This window comes from Polypterus senegalus, chromosome 2, assembly GCF_016835505.1.
Source record: "Polypterus senegalus isolate Bchr_013 chromosome 2, ASM1683550v1, whole genome shotgun sequence".
In the NCBI taxonomy this organism is placed as follows: Eukaryota; Metazoa; Chordata; class Cladistia; order Polypteriformes; family Polypteridae; genus Polypterus; species Polypterus senegalus.
The window spans coordinates 320,694,781-320,721,323 of NC_053155.1; the positions used below are offsets into that span (position 1 = coordinate 320,694,781).

Sequence of the window (26,543 nt, forward strand, 5' to 3'; positions counted from 1 at the left end):
AGCTCCTCTCATATGAAACACTCGATGACATACATGAGCCCGTTGAATGGCTCTCAGCCGTCTGTCCGGGTTGGAAAACAAGCGGCTCAGAACTCCAAGAGGGGACCTTGGGTGATTCGCCTCCAGTCCGCTTGTTCAAACCCCTCATGACTCGAGACTTGCATTAGAGGAGACAGTTGGGACAAATCACGACGATTATTTTCAGCCCAAATGCCTCGATGAGGGGCTTTCCAGTAGAAGCTTTTTAGTTTCTTTTCTTTTTTTTAAATTAGAGCACCTTCCTCTACCACTTCCTGTGCTCGATGTTTTATCCTCCAGTCTCCTTCACTCATTTTGAGATGACTTGCATGTTAAACTTCAGACATTTGCCTCTCCATGCAGCCATCCTGGAATTCAACTAGCCAGGTGGATCAAAGTCCAGCAGCATTTGTTTGCATTTCTTCTTCTACAAAACGTGTATTTGGAAAATGTGGAGGTGGAGACTGGAGGGCATTAACAGATACGGTGTAGACGGGCATGCAAACATTTGGGCCCCCATTGCTTAAAATGTCTGCTACTGTGAATAGTTAAGGGAGCAGAAGATGAGCTGATCACCAAAAGGCATCAAGTTCCAGTTGTCACATTTCATTTCAGTATTTTATGTAAGATTAGTGTGTTGTTGTTTAAGTTTTGTACAATTGAACTGTGTGGTCGGGCGATGGAAGGACAGACGGGAAACAGTCAAACTTTGGGACGCCAACCGGATAATCCCTTTGAACGGTCACAAAAAAATTGCGCCAATGTGCTGCCCCTGATCAGGGATTCCTCCTTCTTTAAGGACTTTTGAGAGTCACGTGCAGCTTGTTCCGGCAAAAGACGTCTTTATCTTAGTCGGCGCTTCTTTTATAGCAAAGCTTCCGGAAGTGGCGGGGTTAAGTGCCCTTACTGGGCTGCTTCTCTGAGCTGTGAGGGAAGAAGAACAACACAACAAAGTCCGCGGTGGGCACCCCTCTTGTCTCGGCGGGTTATTGCATGCCTTTCCCCGGCCCTCCGACGCCCATGCGTGACAGCTGCGGAAAAAGAAAAGGAGCCTAATGAAAATGTTTGGGCACCCCAAGATATTTAAGGTCTCACCTACCTTTTTCTCAAGATGGTCTCAGACCTTCATTAGCTCATTAGGGGGCTATGCCTTCTTCACAGTCATCGTTAGGAAACCCCAAGTTTATCAATTCTCAGACTCCTCACAGCTTGTCCCAGTAATCAGCAGCCATGGGCTCCTCTAAGCAGCTGCCTAGCACTCTGAAAAATAAAAGAACTGACACTTAATAAGCAGGAGAAGACGACAAGATGCTTTTCATTACAGCTTCTCTTGTCTTGTTCTCTTTTATCTCTCTTCCTCTGTTTTGTCTCATCACATCACAGCCCTTTTTCGTCTTTTCTTTTATCATTTGTTCTGCTTTCTCCATCCAAAAGAAAACTCACTAGAAACGTTTCCCAACAAAGCATTCTCCTTTTCTTTTTTTTTTGCTTTGCATCCTCCCTCATCATAACCTATCATCTACGGGGGAAGAGCTTTAGATTCGTCAAAAACTGTGATCTCCAGTTTTCAATGGATCTCGATGTTTTCGGGTACTCTGATACCAAAAACATTGATAACTTGATGATGGGGGTGTGTCTGTCTGTCGCGACCTCCTGAGGCCGGTCTAGAGCTAAAATGGCCACATGGAAAAAATGCCAAACTTATGAGATGACAATGTGCTGATTAATTTTTAGACAAATTGTGCAAGAGAAAGAGGCACTCTAGAGGAACCCTCAAATACCATAATTCTGCAATTAATAATGAATTCTTCTCATCAATTGCTATCGTAATGAGCAATTTTATGATCAGAAAACTCAACATCAGAGCGGTGAAGAATTACTGAAATGTTATAGAAAAGTTCTAGTAACTTGGTTCCTACGGCGCAAAGTCTACTGATGGTCACATGCAAATTTGTTTGTTAAAAAACGTCCTACCTTTAGCCACATGCTACCAGGTCTGCCCCATGTACAGTCAACTATAGGCATGCTCTGTAACTCCTAGAGAAGCTCAGGATGCAGCTCTGGATATAATGCTCAGTTTATTTTCTCTTGTTGCAGATGACACTTTGGTGTATAGTTAATGAAGACATCACCTGGCAGTCTGTCACATGGAATGACTTTCGTTCTGTAAAAAAAGAAAGACACATTAATAATAGTAATAATTCTTTACATTTATATAGAGCTTTACTTACTGACTTGTTTCTTGAGAAAGCGGTTTCATTTTGGCCATTTCTGATCCCAGAACTGAACTTGCCAGGACCTTGTAACAAAAGTGAACAGAATAACAGGTGTCAGTGGTGCAAAAGGGTTTCTCTAATAACCAAGTAGCATTCAAACATGAGTGATTAAGGATGAGCTGAGGGGAGCCGACCATTCTTACTGTGAAGGAATGGCTGCTGAAAATGGACTGAACAATAAATTGCAAATCAGTCATTTTAGCGAGCAGTAACAGCCACTAGCAGAGACTGTATTTTCTGAGAATCCTCACAAAGAACCATCTCCCCAAAAATCTGCTCCTTGCCTTTTTTCACTGTTCCATCAAGAGTGTGCTCACTTACGGACTGTGTGTGTGGTACGGCACTCCAGAGGGTCGTCAGGACAGCGGAGAGAACAATTGGCTGTACTCTCCCCACTCTGGAACAAATCTACACCTCTTGATGCTGCAAAAAAGCAACAGACATTTCACAGGATGCATCACATCCCGGTCATTGCCTCTTCCAGCTTTTGCCATCGGGCAAGAGATACAGAGCCATGAAAACCAGGACAAGCCACCTTAAAAACAGCTTTTATCCAAAAGCAATCATGGCCCTGAACTCAAATAAAACTGCTCCATATCATTCTCTAAATGTGCAATATAGACCAGAAGTCAACCAGTGCAATTTGTACATTTGACCAGTGCAATATGTATATGAAAAGTGTAATTTGTAGATACAGTATTTGTAATGCACTCATTACTAGTCTTTTCTTGTATTTTGAACTCTTATGCCTCACACTGGGTTGACTGCACCTTCAGTTTCATTATTTCTTTGTAAAAGTGACAATTCAATAAAGATTTATCTTATCTTAGCAACACTAGTAGTGTCTGGGCAGTACTTTAAATCAGTTTAATGATATCTTGATAAAAAGGTAGCAATTTCTATCAAAAACATGAACACTTCTGGGTGTGTTCAGACTTTTAACTGGTGCTGTTTTTTCACCAGGGGACAGTTAGCTGAAGAAGCCCAAACACCAGGATTGCTGCTTCTTTTTTCCCACTTCAAAAATATTTAAAAATCCATTTTTTCACAGCGGTCAAGTCAATGATGCATAAACTGGATGGAGACTGAACCCAGAGCCCTGAAGCTGTGAGGCGCTGCTCTAACCACTGTGCCACCCCATCAGACGCCGGTTCATCTTAATTACAAAAGTTTCCCTTTCTTTCTTTCTTTGCTCTTCAAGGTCCAGTCGCTCCTTTGACGGCTGATAGACCCCCCCCACCTCGTACCACCCCAACCCGACAGCGCCTGACACCGGAAAGCCCGGCATCGCCCCGATAGCAGCTGAGTCTCACCGCAGCGCCGGCACTTTCACTATCGAAATGACTGAGCAAAATCCTCCTCTTGAACTGCCGAGCCTGACGCCCCCGCCACTCACTTGTCATCATTCGAAGCTCCGGTGATCAGGTGAGTGGACTCAGCGGCGGTAGGCTACGGGTTGGCGGGTCATTAACGTGTCGCCACCATGTGCCCCTTCTCGTGGCCCTAGAGCTGCACGCACGCACGCGCTCGAGATATGCCGGCAGTGCGGGAGACAGGAGCGGCGCGCGCGCAAGGGGTGATGGGACATATGCTAATATTCACCCGGGAGACGCTTTGCCGCCTCACAGCCCGTAGCCAAAGGCCTCAGTTGGCTGCACAGCACGACGTGGCGCTGGTGGCTCGCATTACGGGTCGACGACTCGTTTTGAGGCGACAGAAACTGCAGTCTTTTTTGGTTTAATTGCGTGCGTAACTCACGTAACTTGATTTGACACAAGACGAAGACCTTAGAAGCCGCCCAGGTAAATCTGAAACAGGTGCCTTATTTATTCGCCGCTATCGAATTCAGGGGTTACTGAAAGTTAAACCGAGACCCCCCGGTACCCGCTATTGTCTGCAGACTGCATTAGCTCACCAACAAATGCGTAATAGATTTAGTTTTCTTGATGCCATACAGATGTTTGTTGTTTATTTAGAACATAAATGTGACAAATGAGAGGTGACCATTCAGTCCACTTGTCGCACGTCTGTTTAGCTAACGGCAAAGCTGTCCCAACACCTCATTCACATCCTTGTTAAAGGTGGGCGAGGTTTCTGCTTCAAGCCCACGTCTCTGTAGTTTGTTTGAGTAAAGAAGGTCTTCCTGGCTTCAGTCCTAATTGAGTTTCCGCAGAATTTCCAAAAGAAATTAATAATAAACAGAATAACAGGCCTCAGTAAGGTTCACAACAGTTTAATTTGCCAGAACTAAAGAGTCGTGTCTTCAGATCACCAGCCTGGGCCCTCACCACTCACCACAGCCACAACATTTATTTCTCTGGTACTTTGTCATAAGAAAGGATGTGCTCAACGTTATTTACGAAATGTCACAATTAATTACATGCAAAGAAAAACTCAAATTACATAAGAAAAATCAGGAGAGGACTCCCCTTGACTTTCTCATATACTCAGATATGGGGATGGATATTTGACAATGATTAGATTGGTATACTATGTACATTAAAGAACCATCAACAACAAATTAATAATATATTGAAAAATTGTTATAAAAGGAGACCCGGGTTCACTTCCCGGGTCCTCCATGCGTGGAGTTTGCATGTTCTCCTTGTGTCTGCGTGGGTTTCCTCCCGCAGTCCAAAGACATGCAGGTTAGGTGTATTGGCGATCCTAAATTGTCCCTGGTGTGTGTGCTTGGTGGGTGTGTGTGTGTGCCCTGCAGTGGGTTGGCTCCCTGCCCGAGATTGGTTCCTGCTTTGCGCACTGTGTTGGCTGGGATTGGCCCCAGCAGACCCCCGTGACCCTGTGTTTGGATTCTGCAGGTTGGAAAATTGTTATAAAAGTAAAGCTGAGTAAATCAGACTCTGCAGCTGCATGAATAAAAAAGTACTACTTCCTAGTAGTGGAAATAGCCCAAAAGTTGATAGAAATCTGTGTGTTTTTTTTTTTTTTCCTAATGCTTGTATGCAAAATTTGGTTGACCAAAGTGAAAGCGTCCTCAAGTTATCATGTTGACACACACACATAATTTCAAAAATGGTGTTTTCAGGCTCGGGGAGGTCTAAAACGTCAAGATTCATCGAATTTTTGGACAATTACAGTACTTTCCCTATACTTTGTATACGAGAAAGTAAAAATAATGCATGATTAGGGTACCAAAGGTAAATTAATAATGTATACTTACATAAGAGATATAATTATGAGAAAATGAGTCCTTAAATGGAGGGTTTTTTTTAAGTCTCTAAATGACAGTCCAGTGATGATGATATATGTAATATTCGATCATTTTCCTTAATAAGTAAATGACCAAGTATAATATTTTAGTCTCATTTGTTTAACTGATTTCTCTTTATCTACTTTTAAGACTTGAGTAAAAATCTGATGATGTTTCAGGTCATATTTATGCAGAGATATAGACAATTCTAAAGGGTTCGCAGACTTACAAGCACAACTGCATGTCAAGTACTCCATCAATAAGCACATCTGAGACTTCTTTAAAAAGGCCCGTTGGACGGGTCAAGGGCACAAGTGAGGAGTCGCAGTTGATAAATTATTCAACAGACTTCAGGAAATCCGATTGCACTGACGGGATTTACTTCTCAAAAAAGAGCAGGCTGAGGTTCCACAAGATTCATTTTTCATATTAGGTTGCTTGTAATATCATTTATTTTGTGGTTAAAAAATGTGGCAAAAGCCTCGTATGTTTTGCTAGAAGTTTCCAGAACGCATGGATTGGGTGTAGAAGACGGTCAATAGTTGAGAATAAAAATCTTGGATTTCCAGCATTAAGGAGATTCAAATGGCCTTACGTGGGTTTCTTCCGACATCCTTAAGGAGGACACGTTAAGGCCATGTCTCATTACACGAGTTTTCCAGTGATTTTCAGTCACGGACTGCATTTACATAATCTTAGAGGGTCGGGGGGGATTACAGTAAAACACAGTCGTGTATTCTGAAACTCAGTCCAACTAGTCTCTGACTCCCCCGTCAAGCAGGTTGGATTGTCTTTTACACCATGGTGGTGGTGGTGGATAGTGGGAGAGGGTTTGACAGCTGATGACCAATGCACAGAACGTCCAGTGCTACAGAGAGTAAGAATCGCTGACATTTTGGGCCTTGTAAACAGAAGAAGGGCTCGTCTGTCTGATGTCACATGATGACCATTAGAATGGGATGCACCAGATACAGATTTCCAGTATCAGAGCATAGGGTCTGATTACATGTACTGTATCATTGTCAAATGTAAGCATTTTAATTTTAATAAGTTTACAAACTTTTCTAAAATCCTGCTTTTATTTTGTCATTCTGGGATATTAAAGTGTTGCTTGATGAGGGTAAAACGAATTTAAATAATTTTAGCATAGGCCTGTAACAAAACAAAATGTGAAAAACGTATAGGGGTCTAAAGACTTTCTGAATATACTGCAGGCACAAATGCAAACTTTACAAATGACTAGTTACATAATGAGCACACATGAAGACACCATTTTTGCTTCAATCTGTTAAATAATTAGCATAATTAATTTAATTTATGCTTTAATACAGAAACCTATAAAATGGCAAATAGCAGCTTGCATAAGCAAAGCTCAATAAAAAGTAGAAACTGGTTCGGGTGGGCTACCATGACTGAACTTGAAGACCAGTGCTTTAAATGCTTTGCCTAGCATTAACATTATACAAAGTTATTGTCTGTTTTACCAGCATTGTTATCATTCTTTAATTTAATATTGTTTTTCATCATACAAAGTTATTGTCTGTTTTACCAACATTGTTATCATTCTTTAATTTAATATTGTTTTTCATCAGTATGCTGCTGCTGGAGTACAGTATGTGAATTTCCGCTTGGGATTAATAAAGTATCCATCTAAATACCAATCCAATAGCAAGGTGGATTTGCATACACCGCCCTTTTCCGATGAAGTCTCTCCAATGATATATTCGCTCCAATGTAGATTTACATAAGCACACCCCTTATACGACGTTTTGCATAGAAACGCCCCTCAGTATTTGAAGCGACTGTGAATTCAAGGCGATATGGCCGTGGGCATAATTTTAATACACCACTCCTACATTGAGTGAATAACTCGTCTTAGCCAATCAAAGCCCTACCGACCCACCTAAACCGGAGACAGTTAAGATGAACAGCGTCGTACAGTCACGAATGCAGCTGTTTGAAAATTTTAGGGCTGTGGGTTTTTCAGGAAACTTAATAGCTGCAGAAAAAGTGTAAAGGCAGGCTGGGTAAGAAGAAGCTTGTGCGCGATCTCCGGGGGGCATTAGAGCGACTTCAGCGGAAGCAGCGAGGTCCTGGAACTCGGAAAAAGAAGGTACATGACGAATTGGACGTCACTCAGAGACTCTGTTGTGAAGTGAGCTCCCCAAAAAGTGGCTCCTCGGATGGATCGCCTGTCCGCGGTGGTTCTGTTAGCATTAACCGTTTCAAAATAAGCGGCCCCCTGTTTCGTGCGAGTGTCAGCGGCGTGTCCAGAACGTGTTCGCACAGATTTGTTCCAGGCTGGAGGAGCTGGTCATGTGCCTTCCTCTTCTGTTGAAAGGCCCGCAGTAGTTTCATTCCGGTGAGTTGTATTTTATTTCTTCTTCTTTTTCTTCGGATTCGTGACATGCGGCGTCTAACGGGTGGAATTTTTTTTTGAAAACGTGAACCCCTAAATTTTCTCTCTGATTGTTTTTAGGTTTGTCGCCTGAATGCGAGCCGCAGAATAAGCAGAAGCAAATGAAGGGGCGTCTCTGCGAGGTCCTCCTGACGGCACTCCTCCCTGTTGGTGAGTTGACCCCATTTAAGATTCATCGTCTTTAAGAATTTGATCAATTGAACAGTAAACCCACTGATTGATTTCAAATAGTATCAACTGTAACTCCCAGGGGCAGCTCAGCCAGTGTGGTCGCAGATTTTCATTCCAACCAAGTTGTTCATTTGCAAAGACATTTTAAAATGAGGCTAGAAGCTGCAAAGTAGAGGATGTCATCACTGCAGCCTGTGGAATCGGGGGTGCCTAAATGTGGGTAGGGTTACACATTTAACTCTGTCTATAATTTTTAGACATCATGTTAGACAGGAAAGTCTTGACCAGTGCTCAAATGATGAAAAATGCACAATTATGTGTATCACCCTGTCAGTCGCCGTAGCCAGCGTGCTGAAAGGGGCCTGTGGATTGTGGGTGGAGTTAAACGTTTTAACTCGGGCCACTTTTAGCCAAGCCCCATTCTGCATGCTGCTGGGAAGGGTACTTGTAGTGGACAGGCTTAACTAATGGTGTGTGTAAATGTTAAAACGGCCTGCCATAGTTGTTCCACTAAGCACATGAATGGAATTGACATGTAGCTCATTAAGCCTTGTTTTACAATTGAGGCAGCATTGGCCCCACAAACGCAAAGCACTCTTCATTTATTTAAGATGGGCTTGGGGGGTCCACAACTATGTGATGCACTATATGGACAAACGTGTGTGGAAACCACTCCAACTGATTGAGCTCAGCTGTTTCATTGCTGATTGATGTATAAAGTCAAGAATGTGGCCATGCAATCTCCATTGACACTAAAATGAGTGACATTAAGTATGGGATGCCTCCTTTGCCACAGATCAGAATGTGAAATTTCTCATCTTCTAGATCTGCCTTGGGTTAGATAGATCTTTATTGTCATTGTCACTTTTACAAAGGAACAACAAAATTGAAGGTGCAGTTGACTCAGTGTGAAGCATAAGAGTTAAAAGACAAGAAGAGAGAGAATAATAACACACTGAATAGTAATAAAAGTACTTTACAAAATATATGAATTGCACTGGTTGACTTAAGGTCTATATTGCACATTTAGAGAATGATATGGAGCAGTTTTATTTGAGTTCAGGGCCATGATTGCTTTTGGATAAAAGCTGTTTTTAAGGCGGCTTGTCCTGGTTTTCATTGCTCTGTATCTCGTGCCCGATGGCAAAAGCTGGAAGAGGCAATGACCGGGATGTGATGAATCCTGTGAAATGTCTATTGCTTTTTTGCAGCATCGGGAGGTGTAGATTTGTTCCAGAGTGGGGAGAGTACAGCCAATTGTTCTCTCCGCTGTCCTGACAACCCTGTGGAGCGCTTTCCTTTCCTACCTGCCGTCCCAAACACACACACACACAGTTCATATGTGAGCACACTCTTGATGGAACAGTGAGAAAAGGCAAGGAGCAGATGTTTGGAGAGATGGTTCTTTCTGAGGATTCTCGGTCTCTGCTGTGCCTTCTTCAGCAGCTCCTTGGTGTTGGTGCTCCAGGTCAGGTCATCCTCCAGCTCAATGCCCAGAAACCTGAACACTGGGACCCTCTCCACACAGGCCCCGCCATTGATGAGTGGCTGGATGTCAATTTTGTTTTTTTCTAAAGTCAAAAACAAGCTCCTTCATTTTTGTGGTGTTGAGGAGCAGGTTATTGACTCTGCACCACTCCGACAGCTGATTCATCTCGTCCCTGTATGGCTCCTCTGCCAAAGAAACATCTCCCTCAGTGGCTGAGGAGTTGCTGGATTTGTAGCCGGTGATGTGCTGGACACCCTGCCACACCTGCCTGGTGGTGTTGCTCCTCAGACGGTCCTCTGTCCTCCTTCTGTACGCTGCCTTGGCTTCTCGGATGCCTCTCTTCAGGTTCACTCTGGCTACACTGTAAAGAGCCCCAGACCCGAAAGCAGTATTCCTGGCTTTCAGAAGACTCTGGACATCCCTCGTCATCCAGGGCTTCCTGTTAGAATAAATCCTTATGTGTCTGTCCCTGGTGACGTTGTCCATGCAGAACCTGATGTAATCCAACACTGCCATAGTGTGGTTCTCCATGTCTTGGTGTTCGAAAACCTCCCAATCGGTTCTCTAGAAGCAGTCCTGCAACTTTTAGGAGGCCTCCTCGGGCCATATGATAACAGTACTGGTCCTGATTGAGCTTGTTTCCTATGGGGGGGTATATGCAGGGATCAGAAGCAAGGACGTGTGATCAGATTGGCCAAGGTGTGCTAGGGGTTTAGCCCTATAGGCCTGCCTGATGTCTGTGTACAGCTTGTCCAGTCTTTCTACTCCCCTTGTTGATGGAATTTGGGGAGAACTGCTTTTAGATCTGCATGATTAAAGTCCCCAGAAATGATGTGAACAGCCTCAGGATACTTGCTCTGTTTACTGCTGATGGTGTCATGCGAAAGCCCCAGAGCCGAGTTAGCATTAGCATCTGGTGGTCTGTACACAGCAGTTAGCAGTATGGCGTTGAGTTCATGGGGAAGGTATATGGGTCTGCATTTAATTGTCATGAAATCTTCTGGAGAGCAGTGTCTGGTGACTATGGTGGAATTCGTTCACCAGCTGTTGTTCACATAAATGCACAGTCCCCCACACACCACCCCCCTTGTCTTACCGGAGCTCTCTGTCCTGTCTTGCCAGTGTGTTGTGTAACCTGCTATCTCGATCGCCGTGTCTGGTATGAGTGGATTAAGTCACATCTCCGTGATCAGCAGGATGCAGCAGTCCCTGATGATCTTTTCCGTTGCAATCCGCAAATTCCACTCATCCAGTTTGTTTGCCAGCGACCTCACATTTGAGGAGAAAATGCTTAAAAGCTTTGGTTTGTGGGGCTGCTTCCTTAGCCTCACTAGCACGCCGCCTCAGCACCCTCTCTTTTGTTTACGTTCTTTGTGCCGCCGTCGGCTCCTCGAAGCTGGGATTGTAATCCACGGAGAGACCGGTGTTCATGCAGTGCCATCCGGAATGTTGTGGACGTGGAGAAACTCGGATGTCGAGCAACTCTCGCTACGTAAGCCGATAGATAAAATGTCCTGCCGGCTATACGTGTATTTATCCAGGCAGGGTGGAAAAACCAAACTCTGAGTTGGAGAGCACACAGCCGCAGCGTCAACAGTTAGATGCAAGTGCCATTATTGTGAAGTAGAAACCTTGAGGAGCAACAACAGCACAGCCATGAAGTGGTAGACCACTCAAACATGCATCGCAGGGCCGAAAAGTGCTACATCTTGTAAAAATGGCCTGTCCTCTGTGGTGTCGCTCTCAACAGAGTTCCAAACTACCTCTGGAAGCAACATCAACGGCTTCCTGAAATGGTTGTCCACGGTCGAGTTTAAGATCATTGTGCACAATGCCAAGCATTGTGTAAAGTCCGTTGCCCACCAATGGACTCTGTAGCAGTGGAAACGTGGAGTGATGAGTCACACTTCAGTATCTGGTGGCCTGATGGACCAGCGAGGTGTGGAACATGCCAGGACACTAACTTCCGGACTGCATGGTGCCTACTGTAAAGTTTGGCGTTGAAGAAGGGATGATGGCAGGGTCTGGGTTAAGTCCATTCAAGGGTCCAGTTAATGTCACAGCAGGCAAAGACATTTTTGCCAACTTTGTGGGAACAGTTTGAGAAAGGCCACTTTTGTGTTCCAGCATGATTATGTCTCTGTGCATAAAGCCAGGTCCATAAAGATATGGAGGAACTCAACAACAACAACATTTATTTATATAGCACATTTTCATACAAAAAAATGTAGCTCAAAGTGCTTTACAAAATGAAGAATAGAAAAATAGAAGACACAATAAAAAATAAAAATAAGTCAACATTAATTAACATAGAATAAGTAAGGTCCAATGAACATCTGTACCTGTCTTCACAAGTGCTTAATTGGCACAGATTTTCTACAGACACACTTCACAATTTTGTGGAATGTCTTCCTAGTAGAGTGAAGGCTGTCATAGCTTCAGATAGGTGACCAACTTCATGCTATTACCTATGATTTTGGAATGGGATGTCCAGCAGGCTCATATACAGTAGATGTGGTGGTCACAAACGTTTGGTCGTATAGATTAGTACTCAGGTGTTGTACCCTGTTAGCCATTATGAATGTAGTGAGAAGTCAATCAAAATGACCCTTTTTAGTGGCTAACTAAAAACATTACAATATGCAAGCTTTCGAAGCAACTCGGGCCCCTTCTTCTTGCAAGATGTAATACAGAAACTGGAGTTCCCTGGTGTGTGTGTGTATGTGTGTATGTATGTGTGTAATATAAATAAATATATATATATATATATACATACACACACACACACACACACACGGACAAGTAATAACATTGGAAAACCTTTAACCGAGACATCGTTAATTTAAAAAAATAATAGACCATCAGACTAATATTCATTTAACAAGAGAGAAGAGCAATGTATGGTTAAGATCTTTGGAGAAGATGACTGTCCAACAAAGTCTTTTGAAGTTTCTGATTAGTTTTTCCATACAATGTGGATCTGTAGTCCGGTTGTCTGGGTCAGTGATGCAAACAAACCTCATACCTGGCCATAAGACCCATGTCTCTATTCAAACCATGTTGTAACGTATTAAATTTTAGCCCGAGTTTGACTTCCTATTCTTTTTCTCTCTTGCTGTGTTCTGAAGTTGCCCATAAGCCCTGTGACTTTAAAGTCCCTCTCACAGTGTCCATGGCTGTTGAAGTGGGCCACTACAGGAACTACACTGTAAATTCATTCTCTGGCGGAGTGTTTGTTCAGTTTCTCCCACATAGAGGGCAGTGTCAGGACATTTCATGCAGAGAATTTGGTAGACCACATTAGATGATCTACAGGAAAATGACCCCATTATGTGATGTTCTAGTCGGCAGTGTGGTATAATTACACGGTCATATTTGTATATTTCAGCATCCTTGAGAACATCAACAAGAACACTGGGACACCATCAGAAACTTGCTAAGGGTCAGTTTCACTTAAACATTCAGAAGTTTTTGTTTAAACAGTGAATTAGAGACCAAGTAGTGTGGTGGACAGTAGGACTTTAGGGACCTTCAACACTCACCTTTATGTTATTTTGGAGTTGGAGTTAAATGGGCAGGACAGACGAGCTTTACTGGGCTGAGGAGGCTGTTATCCAGATTGTTGTAATGGCTCAAGAAAAGGACTGAGGAGAGGGCAGCATCTGCAGTTTGAATATCTGTGACTTTAAGTTGAGAAGATATGAGGCATGTTGTGTGGTTTTTTGAGAGAGCTTGAAAGTTTTATTCAATGATTATAAAATGGTCCATAGACAGTGGTGGTCTTTCAAGCAACTGAACAGGAAATCATGCCTGATCAATAATAACACAAAAAGAAGACGAATACTTCAGCCAAAAATGGTCTTTTTATGTCCCTTTATCCCTTGTGGTTTGTAGTGATGGCTATCTCCATTCTGCATGATAACATGAGATAAAGATGGTTTCTCGGCCAAGTGTCTGACGGAGGCTAAGACACAACGCTGGACAAGCGAAAACAACTTGAAATGTTTGTGGAAATCACTCGTGTTTACATAATTCACATGTCAAGTAACTTGGTCAAAGGCTCATGAAAAGTCATCTGAATGACCGACCGACTGATGTGACGGGCCATACCTGTCAGTGTCACTTAAAAGAACTTGCTGTTGATGCTACACAATGGCTTGTATGTTTAACACAGTATGATAAGGCATACTGGTCAGGTGGAGAGTCCCGTCTAGATGTAGTATTTAATAATTTTAAGATTGGGTGCAGGGGGTGTATGTGATTACACCATTAGGGTCTAGTGGCTGTAAATAATTGAATCCATGGTAGAGCACATATTCAAAACCTAACTTTTAATTTTAGGGAGACAAATTATTAAACAGATACAGCAAAGCTTAAAAATATGCATTGGGATATGTTTAGAAGATGTGGGGCAGGTTTAAGTGTTTTACATATAACGAGTTGCAGTATCTGTCTAAGACAAGTAAAAATACTGGATAACTCTTACCCTACACATGCCCTTAGCACCTTCCTTTGGTATCTTTGTGTGTAAACCTCTCCTGACCAGCGCTTCTTCTCTCAAGCACATTGCCGTAAAGCCTGTTCCTGAGACACTGTCATTTCGAGGTGTCTTGCTCACTTCTGGTTGGCACTGATACTTCCCATCTTTAAAGGTGACGCTCTGCGTGCCTCCTACACCTTTACTCCTACTTGCATGTTTCACACTGGCACATCTTCTTTCATTTGCATTGCCAAAGCCAAGCTGACCAATCAGATTGCTCAGAGGGACTGGACACACAGAGACCTTAGTGTTTTATCCTATAGTAGATGTATAACTAGTGTGTCCCAATCTTTAGAAGCAGTAAGAAATTAAAGAAAACTCCAAGGTGGATAAATAAGGAGCTAAGAAGGAAGTTACTAAGGAAACAACAAACGATATAAACAGAAAAGACAAGTAATGCCAGCGGTAACCGTAATGCATTTGAGAGAAATGGTTAGAAAGGACAATAACGAGAACAAAAGATAGAATATTAAAAAAAAGACTAAAGACAACCAAAGCGATTCTTTCAATTTTTTATTGGGGAAAAAGAACAGACAAGGGAGGTGGTGAAGAGGACCAGGAATAGTAAAGATGTGCTGGAATTATGCAGACTGCTAAATAGCATATGCTCTCAACTTGCACTTTATTGAAGTTTATACATGTGAAGAAGTCTATGAACTCCAACAGTAACAGGGACTACTAAGGAGGTGCTGAGGGATTTGGAAATTGTAGTGCGAGAAGTGCTGCTTAAGCCTATGTCATATTAGATGACTTTTCCAACGATTTTTAATCCTAGCTTTGTTTATACAATCTTAGCCTGTCGGAGGAAGTCACCGGTCATTTAATGTGCCATACCTAATGACTGAGGCCAACTAATCTACAACTGGCTAGGGCAAAACCAAACAGGTGTGAATTTCTCATTAATCGGAGGGGTGGGCTGTATATGCAAAAGACTTGACAACCAAATTAACCAATGAGCATTCAGCTGACTGTACAATGCATGGAATGTAACCAACAAGAAATAAAGAACACGTGCTTTGAACCTATCAAATAGAAGAGAGGTTTGTCTATCTGATGTCTCATCTTCTTTTATAATACGCTAACGTGGCTGTCCGTTTGTCTGTCCAGGATTTTAAATCCCCTGTAGCTCTCAAACCGTTTGACCTATTAACCTGAAATTTGGTACACATATACTACGTGACCTCTACTGTCTGCTTTCAGGGTGATTATTCTTATTACTCTTTTTATTTTATTGTAGAATCAACTCTTGGCAGCGGCCAGCAGGGTGTCTGTGTGGCGCCTGCGTATGGGTGCCGTTCTCATTCCCTACTTCCTTCGCCGTTACTTCCCCTATCTCCTTTATATCTTAAATCATTCTTGAGGCAGATTGAAGACTGAAGTGCCAGATTAAGTGAAAAATTAAGAAAAAACGCAGTAATTGCAACACAAACATGGACTTAATCAGTTTTAACGCGAAAAGATGCTGACGAAAGAAAGAGAAGAAGCGGGCTGCTAGGGTGGAAGAAAGAAGAGCTGCTCAGGAAGCAGCAAGCACATCAACCTCTGAGCAAACAAATGATTAACGTACAGAGAAAGAGGATGAAAACTAGGAATGGTCAAGTCAAGTGCATTCACTGCACGTTATCGTGGTATTTTATATACCATAAGAAAATGGAAAAAGAATTGAAAGGGCAGAGATTGTTGCTGAACTCGCTACAGCTGTAGACCCTTTGTACGTCGTCCGGTCTATCAGGCAGCATACTATTAGCTGTCAGATAAAGGAGCAAGCACAACTGAACTGAAAAATCAGCTCTGGGTCGTCTGTTGACAAATGTGTTGAAAAGGTCAAGCAACCACTTCCATGGGGTGTACTTATTTTTTCACATGACTGTGGTTTCTTGCTCACCAGGGGCCTCATGCATAAACAGTGCGTATGCACAAAAAAGTTGTGTACACCTGTTTCTACCCTCACGTTGAGATGTATGAACGCTAAACTCAGTGTAAAGCCATGGACATTTTCACGGCAGCTTCACACCACGTGTCCGCACGTTTCTGCTCGTTGTGTTTTTTTTTGTTTTTTTTTTAAACGGACGTCACCCAGCGTCAAAGCAATGCTACTGTTCTGTATGGTATCGGTTTCTTTTTTAGATTTGCATCCATGACACGGGCTTTTTCACATACAGTAATCCCTCCTCGATCGCGGGGGTGAAAATCTGCGAAGTAGAAACCATATGTTTGTATGGTTATTTTTTATATATTTTAAGCCCTTATAAACTCTCCCACCCTGTTAACATTATTAGAGCCCTCTAGATATGAAGTAACACCCTTTAGTTAAATGTTTAAACTGTGCTCCATGACAAGACAGAGATGACAGTTCTTTCTCACAATTAAAAGAAAGCAAACATATCATCTTCAAAGGACCGTCATAAAGGGCGCCGTCAGGAGCAGAGAATGTCAGAGAGCGCTCGCAAAGAAAAGCAAACAATCAAAAAATCAATACGGCTTTTAAGTATACAGAAGCACCGCGATAAAGCGGCATTTTGTAGAGGAGCGTCCGTGTCCTCTGTGCAAACAGCCCCTCTGCTCACACCCCCTCCGCCAGGCATAGAGAGTGAGAAAGATAGAGAGAAGCAAACAAGCACCGCGCGGGAAGCATATCTTATAGCATTGAGGAGTTTTAGTTAATATGTAATACATGCTCTGATTGGGTAGCTTCTAAGCCAACCGCCAATACCGTCCGTTATATGAAATCAACTGGGCAAACAAACTGAGGAAGCATGTACCGTAAATTAAAAGACCCATTGTCCACAGAAAGCGGCGAACCAGCTAAAAATCTGTGATATATATTTAGATGTGCTTACATTTAAAATCCGCGATAGAGTGAAGCCGCGAAAGTCGAAGCGCAATATAGCGAGGGATTACTGTATACCGAAATGATTTGCATATCATTTACAAATTTAAGGCACTTGATTGTAATCATTCTGTAACAATATAACGGTGCACAGAATGGCCAAACTATTCCAACTACCATGGCTGCTTTAATGTTTTTAGAAGGCCTCGTAAATGGAAGAATTGTGTGTATTTTCCTGTCCATGATGATGACTGGCTTTTGATTCCAAGAGCTCTCCTCATGGAGCTGTGTGCTGACCTGGCGCCGGCGTTACAAAGACAGACTTTGAAGAAGGCAGGCAGGGTAGGAGCTCTACCTGCTCCTTTGCAAGTTGTGTCCACCCTTGGGGTTTTTAGATACAGGAGCCTTTCAACGTGAACTCGCTGACCGATCAGATATTTCTCAGCCATCACTGAGTCACACCATACCAGCTGTATGGTGTGGCATTTTCCACTTGTCATCCAGATATATAAGATTTCCTTAAACTGTGGTTGAACAGGCAAACATCAAAGCACAATTCGCAGCGACGTCCAGTTTTCCAGATGTAATCGGAACGGTCAACTGCGCACACGTTGCTATAAAGATGCCTTCAGAGAATCAGTTTGCTTATTTAAATAGAAAGAGTCTCCAGTCTAATGTGCAAATTATCTGTGTGATTAAAAATGCATCTCATTAATGTGGTAAGATGGCATGGCTCAACTCGTCATTCATTCATTCATTCATTCATTCTGAGAAGTAGTATTGGGAACAAACTTGAAAATGGTGTGCGTGTGCTGCTCAAATAGCATGAGCCTCAGAATTCCACTACCTCCTCCAGTGCTGTTGCCACTTGGACCACCGTGGGGTGTAACTCCGCATTTTTACTTCGACTTTGATATCTGACCACTTCCTCTCTCTTTTTTGTTTCAGGCACTGTACGACTTTCTGAATTTAAACTTTTGGGTGCCTCGGCCACTCTGTATCACTCCATTTTCCTTTTGTTGCTTATACCACTGCTTAAGCCACCAAATAGTATCTTTTTCTTTGCCTCCAAGTTACTGAGCAGGACCTCCATTTTGCATTTGCTGAAATTTTTTATTTATTTTTTTAATATATAAACATGCTTTTTTCACGTCTTTTTGCAGTCTTTTAACAAAACACTGAGCAGAAGGGCCAATTTATATTGATTTCCATATTTAAATAGGCAACATTTTAGGAGTCGTCGTAGTGGAGCTATAGGTACAAAGGCAGTAAAAATCATGTAGATTGTGTTATGGAAAGTGTATGGAACTTTGCTTCTGCACCATTTTATGCATCTGAATTTTTCTGTGCATACGCACATTTCTACTTTTGTCCATATGCCACGTTTTAGTGTGAATTCTACGCAAGGCGCTATACATGAGGTCCCTGGTTATGACTTTAATCTGCCTTCCTAGATTTACTTTGTGATTCCATTATTATGCACTGCCATTGTAGTTCATTCCAGGGCAAACAGTTTCCCTCTCCTGCACTCTGTGCATTTTATGAAGTTTTTCTTATTGAAAGGCCTTGGCTTATGCTGGCCCAACAAATTTGGGGCTAGGCTGCCTGGTATGAGACCTGCTAATTAGGCAAAGACCTGCAAGGAGAGTAGGATCTTTGAGACCTGCACGCAATTTTGAACTTGTTGTGTTAGGAATTGCTCCAAAGACACCCAACCCACTCCGCTAAAACACCGCCCCAAACCCCCACTAAATTAAAGGTTGCCCTACACTATCTCAGTATCTCATCTGTCCCCCTTCAGGCTGTATCTATCTGGTTTCTTTCCTACTAATTTTGGCACATTCCAATTCCCAAATGAAGTATTTTGTTTTTCCTAAATTTTTTTTTTTTTTTTTTTTCCACAATTGTTTCCTAATTCCTTTTGGCTTTTTGTTTCCTGTTTTGTGTCATGTGTGGCATTTCCTCAGGTTTATCTAATTATCCACGTCTTTGCCTGTACATTTTTACAACTCATATTTTTCAGATTTTTTTTTTGTTTTTTTAGGCACCGGAAAAGCCCGTGTTTTTTACTTGTGTACTTGTCGCATCCAATGTCTCTGAAATCCCTGCTTATTTTTATTTTTTTTTTTTCCTACTGTAGGTCTGCAGCTTTGCTCTTTCCGTTAAGAGCCATTGAGACCTCTTTATAATTTAACAAGACTTTTTTTTGGCTAGTGGTGTTTAATCTTTTATTTCCTGGACATACCATCTCAAGATGAACGCCAAAAGAAATGAAAACATCCTCCCTTGTATTTGATTCAAGTTTTGTTTTTGTTTTTGTTTTTTTTGAAGGTTAAAAAAATATTCAATTTTAATCTTTTTTTAAATTGTTTTAGAAGTAAGAGCAGAAGTGCACTAAAGACCCTGCAAGACACGACTGACTTAGTTTTATTTTCCGTTCTTTGGTTATTTTTGGATGCTGGTTTGTTATTCCATTGATATTGTTTTCTTTATTTATGATTCAGTATTTGTGCATTATATATTTTCTCGATCCTTTGGCTCCGTTTCAGTTTGGGTTGATCCCATTCTGCTCTTAGTCCTTGACGGGACTAACTTTTGGGATTCTTCCCATTGCAGTGTGTCAGATTGAGTCAAAGACCCAGTGCAGTGGCAGTGGGCTTCTTGTAGTCGGAGAGGGGGAACAAAGTTGCATACTAACACAGACCACCTCGTGAACAGGTTTATGGTGGGTATTGTCACAAAGAGTGTTCCACATTCTGCAGACATAGAAAAGCACAAATATACCATTAAAATATGCAAACCACATTTGATGTTTTATATTTGCCAAGTGATGCATGGAAATATTTCTATGATGGTGCACAGCTGGCATCCCTCATTAGAATACTGCCCAATGATATTGGCTGTTGTCTGATGTCCCATAGTTCCCTCTCTGGCTCCATAGTTTTTTTTAGGGGGTCACTGATTGCTGCTCGACTGCCACTTTGTCAAGTGCGCATTGAAAGATGTAAGTTTCTTCCCGGCTGTATTCCTTTGGGGTGTCCCCCAGATCGGATACAGTAGATCTTTCACAGTATATTTATATAGCGCCTTTTGCTCTACTGTGACATTTGCACTGCAATGAGACCTTATTTACATACAGTATATTGTCCAGCCTCTAACCAGATATTCCAAATCAAGTCAAGTAGTTTAATTGATCTGATAGCCATACATGGTGTCACAAAGTGACCTTCTCAGGACTGCGGTGCTGAAAATGCACAAGTAGTACAGATTAGATCATATTAGATAAACTTTATTAATCCCAGGGGGAAATTCAGATGCCTGCAGCAGCAGTAACATAAAAACAAGGATACAGATTCACAGGAAAGACAGTACAGTTGAACAATTGATAAATAAACTTAACAAGTACATCAGGTAAAAGTATTCAACTGCCTGATGCCAAGGGGCAGAAAAGCCCCCCAGAGGTGCTTCTCAGCCTACCATGGTGGAATGTGCCAGTGGCTAAAAGTGCTTCAAGAGAGAGCGCCTCATGGAGGGGATTTTTCATGTTGGCATCCAATTTTGCCACCATCCTCTTCTCCACAACGACATCAAGTTTGCCCTGTGGGTTTCTTGATAGGTTTGTTCAGACATTTGTGCTTCTTCTGTGCTCGGGTTGCTTTCCCCAGGAGAACAAAATGTTGGTTACCACACTGGCTACTATGGACTGATAGTTTATTTTTTTAATTGTATGACTGTTGTCGTCACTGCCACTGTGCCCGTTTGTGTAAGTGGATGCGTGTGAGGTGGTTTCACTCGCAACCCTGAACTGTACCCACCAGTTACAAAATGGATGGATGTGCAAACAGATGTGCTCATTACAGTCAAAGGACAAATGCAGAGCTTCCATTCCTTTATCATGACTGTATAGGACACTGTTTTGAAAGTGATTAATATCCCTATCATTTCATCTGCCATAACTAAAGTGTGACACTCAAGCTAAACAGTTACAATGTACATCTGAGGCCGAGTGCATCTGATTGCACTTTCAACTTCTAAAAGGATAAAACTGGCAATAACAAAATCCTGTGTGTGTCTCTGTGTTGGCTTTTGTTCCCCATTAATAAGCACGTTTTCCCTAATTGCACTTGAAGCCTGAATATTAGCAAGATGAACAAGAGCCAGAGGTAGCAGTGTTGGCGTTGGGCAAGTTGCCACCTAGATAACAACATCACAAACCTAGGCATGAATCTCAGGATGGCGTATCTCTAGAAGCCTCTCAGGTTGGTGGTGTTTCCTGTGAATTTTATTTTCATCGGCATTGTCATTAAAGTTGGCCCGTATGTCTGACCATTTTTGTCACCTGACAATCACGTTGGCTGTCATTGCAGAGCGTAGTGGAGCAGCATTCTGATGACGACACCCAAACTAATGTTAGCCGATTACAAGCGTGCATACAAGTTTTTAAAATTGCACCACTGCACTCATGCTCGTTATTTGTTGGTGGTCCATATCGTGTGTAATTGAGATCTTCACACCGTTCGTCGTCCAGTAGTCTGTAACATTTTCATTTTGTTTAGTTTTTGGCAGCTATGATTTTAAAAGCTTTCGTTTTAGTTTTCGTCTTTTAAAGGCACAATTTTATTTAGTTTTTGTTCCGTTTTCATCACAGAAAAAATGTCGTTGATGAGTGTTGTTTCGATCAACAAAATGAACACTGCTGTATCCTGATTAGTTAAACTCGGCCCTGGTCTTGTTGCTCACTGAGAGAAGCAGCACTTCGACCTGAGGATTGTCTCGTCTCGTCTTAGTCCTGCACTGCCTAGTCTGCACTTGATCCCGTGTGTGCTGTGGGTTGGGCCATCCCGGCTTATGGACCGCCCCCAGCCTTTATATTTCGGGCAGACGGTTCATTGGTCGATTGTGAGATGGCACTTTTAGGATTTCTGTTTTTTGTTGGTTTTTGAGAATAGAATTTGGATTTAGACTCATTAGATTTTCAGTCAAACCCCTTTGGCCCTTTTTTTTGCCTTTATTTGTTTTATGCTTCCTTGTTGATTTTTTAATACAGTTTCTATATTTCTAAAAATTCTCATGCTGGCCTTGTTGTTGTTTGAAGTCTAAACCTTATCGAAAAGGGTGTAAGGCCTTTAAAAACCCACCAGAGCAGTCTGGGGTCCCCACTGGTCTGCATGATTCCCTGTGTCCTTGGCCAAGCACAGTCCACTCTGGGCATCTAGTAGTTCATAGCTGAGCGCTTGTGGTTGAGCAAAGAGACGCAGACCCCCAAAAGGAAAAGTGAAACATAAGTGCTTCTTTATTTACGATGGAAAAATATAAAAGCTAAAAGTAGTAAGTAACGTGTTATCAAACGTTAAACTGAAAACTCTCGTCCAGATGGCACTACATAACACAGAGCAAAAAGAAGAATATTTACAAAAGTAAACCCCTCCTTTCTTCTTTTCTTTGTTCAGACAAAATGTAGGAAAGTTAAAGGATTGACTTCATACACACTAATCAGCAGTCGGCAGCTCTCCACCTTGAGGGCTTTACTTCTTGTGCTTGTGTACATTAGCTCTCTCTCAGGTTTCCCTCACACAAAGACGCACTCTAGTGTCTCACCCTCGCCTCCTTTATCTGGCGAGTGGATTGGTGAGGCCGATGCTCTGTGTTGTCACTCCCGTCTCTCAAATCGGGGCCTACTTTGTGCTGCTGACCGTATGCCATCCTGCTCTCCCAGAACTCTCCTCTTCCACAAGATGTCAGACAGACAGAATGCTCTCTCTTTCTTTCTTTCTCCCACCGCTAAATTTTCTTACCAGACTCTTTGCCCGGGACCTCCAGCTCTTTTACAGCCCACTCCAATCCACTCTGTTCTGTCATGGCCTCACCTGACCCAAGGCAAGCTCCCATGTGGCTGCTAAGCCGCCAGTTTGCTGGAGGCCCTCTTCTTGTCACTGCACCTCCTCCTCAGCTCCAGAGTTAAGCGCTTTCATCTTCAATAACTATTTGCACAAAAATAAGTAAATAAAAGCAGCCCATAAGGAGTTTTTTTTTTTTCCTCACTCATGACATAAGGAAACGACAGTGTCGTGAAAGCGAGACGGACTGTGAACGGACAGAAGCAGAAATGCTCTCACACCACCACATAATTACATTTCGGACAGGGATTCCGAGTAGGCCGTTCCTATCGAATCAATGTCCAAGGGTTTTCTTTTGTAATTTTGTTTCCCTTATAAAAAATAATAATGCTGTACAATGAAGGGCCCAGTTCACGACTGGCAGCCACGTTTAAACAGGGAGCCCTTCACAGACCACTTTAACACACGCAACGTAGTTGGACGCACATGGCTAGTAAGCTAGAAAAGAATTCCAGGAATCCAACAATGCAGTAATCCCTGAAAGTCATCCTCTGGTCTAGGGTGAGGCACAGGTAATCCTCGTGAAACCTGTCCAGTGTAAGTGGGTCAGTTACTGTGCCATCCAAAGCCCGACAAAGCCCCCAGTAACTTTCTCTTCACACCTCCTCTGGAGTTCTGTGGGCTGTTTTGGTCACCAGGCTACAGAAAGAACATAACCGCACTAGAGAAGGTCTAGAGAAGAGTGACTCGGCCGATTCAGGGCTACAGGAGATGAGTTATGAAGAAAGATAAAGAGCTGAGCCTTTACAGTAGGGCTGCAACGATTAGTCGATTCAATCGACAACATTGACTACAAAATATCGACGACACAGATTTTTTATTGTTGACGCGTCATGAACAGAACCTTCAAAAGAAGCTCCAGTCACAAAGGACCACATTGGCTTTTGTAACTGCAATGCACTACATCAGGGGTCCTCGATCACAATCCTGGTGGGCTGCAGTGGCTACAGGTTTTTGTTCGAACATGGTTGCTTAAATATAAAGCAATTCTTGCCAATAATTTAATGGCTTGTTAGTTGCTTTAACTCTGCTATGTCAGGTAATTCTCATATCCTGGATTTTCTTCCCCTTTCTAAGGATATCATTCAAATGATTTGAAGGCTAAAATGGAGGAGTAATTCTCAGTCCTTCACTTTTTTCTCTTCAGTTTCCTTCCAAGTATTTCATTTAACCCAATAGTGCGTGATAAATACACACAGGTGTAAATGGTAACAAGCTAAATGGAGAAATGCTTTTTGTCATTTGCATGTTATTGCTAATTAGGAGCAATTAAAAACCATGTATACAGCTGTTTAAGGCTAAAATAAGCAATAAGGGTTAAAATCTTAACGAGCGAGGCAACTAAGGTGAAGCAGAAATGTTACTTGAGCAATAAGGGCTTCCCATTAAGCATTGGGTTGGAGAAAAACCTGAAGCCACTGCGGCCCTCCAGGACCGTGATTGAGGACTCCTGCACCAATGTTCCCTCTAAGCTGAGCGAGTGAGCGATCGATCACACAAATTCAGAGCATCGCTCATACTTCCCGCACGATCACTTATTCTGACGGTGTCGCTCGTACTTATCGCGAAAATTGGTGCTCATATATTTTTGGCTTAAACAAAATGTCGCTCATAAACAATGTTTTTTGCTCACTATATGCTACTCCTTAGAGGGAACATTGCCCTGCACTACATGAGTGTCTGGGGGCATATCGTTTGTTATTGTTTGTCAAGACTGCACACAGTCCTACCAACAATGAAGAACATCTGAGGAGAAGAAGAATGTAGAGGAAAATAAACATGGTTGCAATGGCGAGTCGGATAGAGGAGGAGGAAGGAGATGGAAAAAAATTGAGACAGAAACTTTCTAAAGTGTGGGAGCAAAAAGCAGGCATCCTGGAGCTGTTTCAGCGAGTAAAGTTAGTGTCACGTGTTAACGTTGATATTTGTACTATAATGTGTATATCAAGGTTTCGACACATACTTGGGGGGTTAATGCACCCCGGACGCCACATACTTTTAAGCTGCACTTTTTAAGTAAACGTCACAATTCACAAAAAAAATATGAAATTTTAATGGAACACGTTTGTTTTTTTTTTTTTCATGCAAGAAGCATCACAATTACTGCAACAACTGATCATTTTACACATTGCAAATGAACTGTAAAAACTATATAAAAATAAAAGTACTGCAACAATCTATTATTGTTAATATTATTATTATTATATGCTCAAGGTGCAACTAAAGTCATCGATGAAATTCAGTAAATCACCGAGCCAACTGCACTTGAACTGGCTGGGCTGCACGCAAACACACGAGTGGTAATCGCTGATGATCGCAGGCTCATCTACAAGTAGTGCAGACCCAGAGACGGTGCTGCTGCAGTTCTGCTGGCGCCGGCTGTGCTCATGAGCTGGCTGCTCAACAAATGTACGGCGCTGACTGATCAGCTGCCAAATGGCTCTGTCAAGCAAATACTGTATAACCACTTGTGGAGTTCAATGAATGTATGTCGCCGCATATACTCGACTTCAGCATGCTTCCAAATTGCAACCGGCTAGAGTCGGTTTCCAGTGCAGTGGTTTAAGGGTTAAGTGCAGATAACTTCAGTTATGCTTGCTAACGTGTTTGGCGCTATACTGTAGTAAACGAGTGAATAGGAGTAGCTGAGCCGGCCTAGTTGGGGTTTGTTTTTTTTTCTTTTTTTGTATAATATTTAAGTTCATATGAATAGTAAACCATCTGTAACTAACATTAGGTAACTTTTGTGTTTTGGAGTATATCAGTAATTAGCATGTTACATATTTTAGTCCGTTATTTTTTTATTTTGGCATAATATAGTACATGATGTGATAAACTACAACACGTTTCCTTCAGAGTGTGATGATTACAACATCATTCTCTGTCTGCAAAATCATTCTTGTGTATTCCTGCTACCTCTGAGCGTCTCTTCTCAGCAGCTGGGAACATTGGCTCAAAGACGAGAGTCAGCCTCACACCAGAGCACGTCGAAATGCTCACGTCCTGCACTACAATCGGGAATATATGAACTGAATCTCTTATAAACTTTAAGATACACCAGTGGCCATTTTTGGTTGAGTTAAAAGCATTTTTTTTTTGTTTAAAGACTGCGTGCACTTTAGTTTGTAATGTTTAATGTATTTCTTTTTTATCGTGATGGTCACACTAATATAAAGCATCTGATTATTTTCGAATTCGTATGTTTCCCTGGTTGTTTGATTATTATTAATTTTAATCGTGTTAATGCAGAGACATCAGGGTGACATTCGCAGGTGGACAGACGTGAGCAGATGAGGTAAGACGTGCACCGGAGCCCAGAACAGGATGTGTAACCACAGGTCGCAGGCATGAAATAATCGCGACTAATCGGGGGAAAAAAATTGAACGATTAGTCGACTACCAAAATAATCATTAGTTGCAGCCCTACTTTACAGTGATGAAGAGGAGACCTGACTGAAGTGTTTAAAATGATGAAGTGAATTAGTCCAGTGAGTTGAGACGGTGACTTTAAAATGAGTTCAAGAACACTGGAACACCATTGGAAACTTAAGGGTAAATTTTGCACAAACATTAGGAGGTTTTTCAAAGACACGTGGGATAAGTGACCAAGTTGTTTGGTGGACAGTAGGATTTTAGGGGCTTGCAAAACTCAACTTGATGTTATTTTAACAGAATTAAGTGGAATGCCCTGG

At 42.2% G+C, this 26,543-nt stretch overlaps 1 protein-coding gene and 1 long non-coding RNA gene across 8 annotated transcripts in view; one reads left to right on the forward strand and one right to left on the reverse strand.

The window, feature by feature from the left end:
- Positions 1-599: 599 nt before the first annotated feature.
- LOC120524096 lies at positions 600-3,847 on the reverse strand. 6 transcript variants are annotated; one of them, XR_005632747.1, is made up of 4 exons: positions 3,691-3,847; positions 2,254-2,317; positions 1,993-2,182; positions 600-1,278 (listed from the first exon to the last, which is right to left on the reverse strand). It is a non-coding gene; the product is annotated as an uncharacterized LOC120524096 (long non-coding RNA). The 6 variants fall into 6 exon arrangements; XR_005632745.1 differs by having other exon boundaries at positions 2,250-2,317; XR_005632746.1 differs by having other exon boundaries at positions 3,608-3,847.
- A 3,280-nt stretch (positions 3,848-7,127) lies between these two features.
- LOC120524097 overlaps positions 7,128-26,543 on the forward strand; it is a 33,421-nt gene continuing 14,005 nt past the window's right edge. Inside the window, exons 1-2 of one of the 2 annotated variants that reach the window (XM_039745965.1) lie at positions 7,128-7,867; positions 7,985-8,074. The gene's annotated coding sequence lies outside the window, so the exon portion shown is untranslated. The remainder of the gene's footprint in view (positions 7,868-7,984; positions 8,075-26,543) is intronic. The other variant, XM_039745964.1, reaches the window with a different exon arrangement.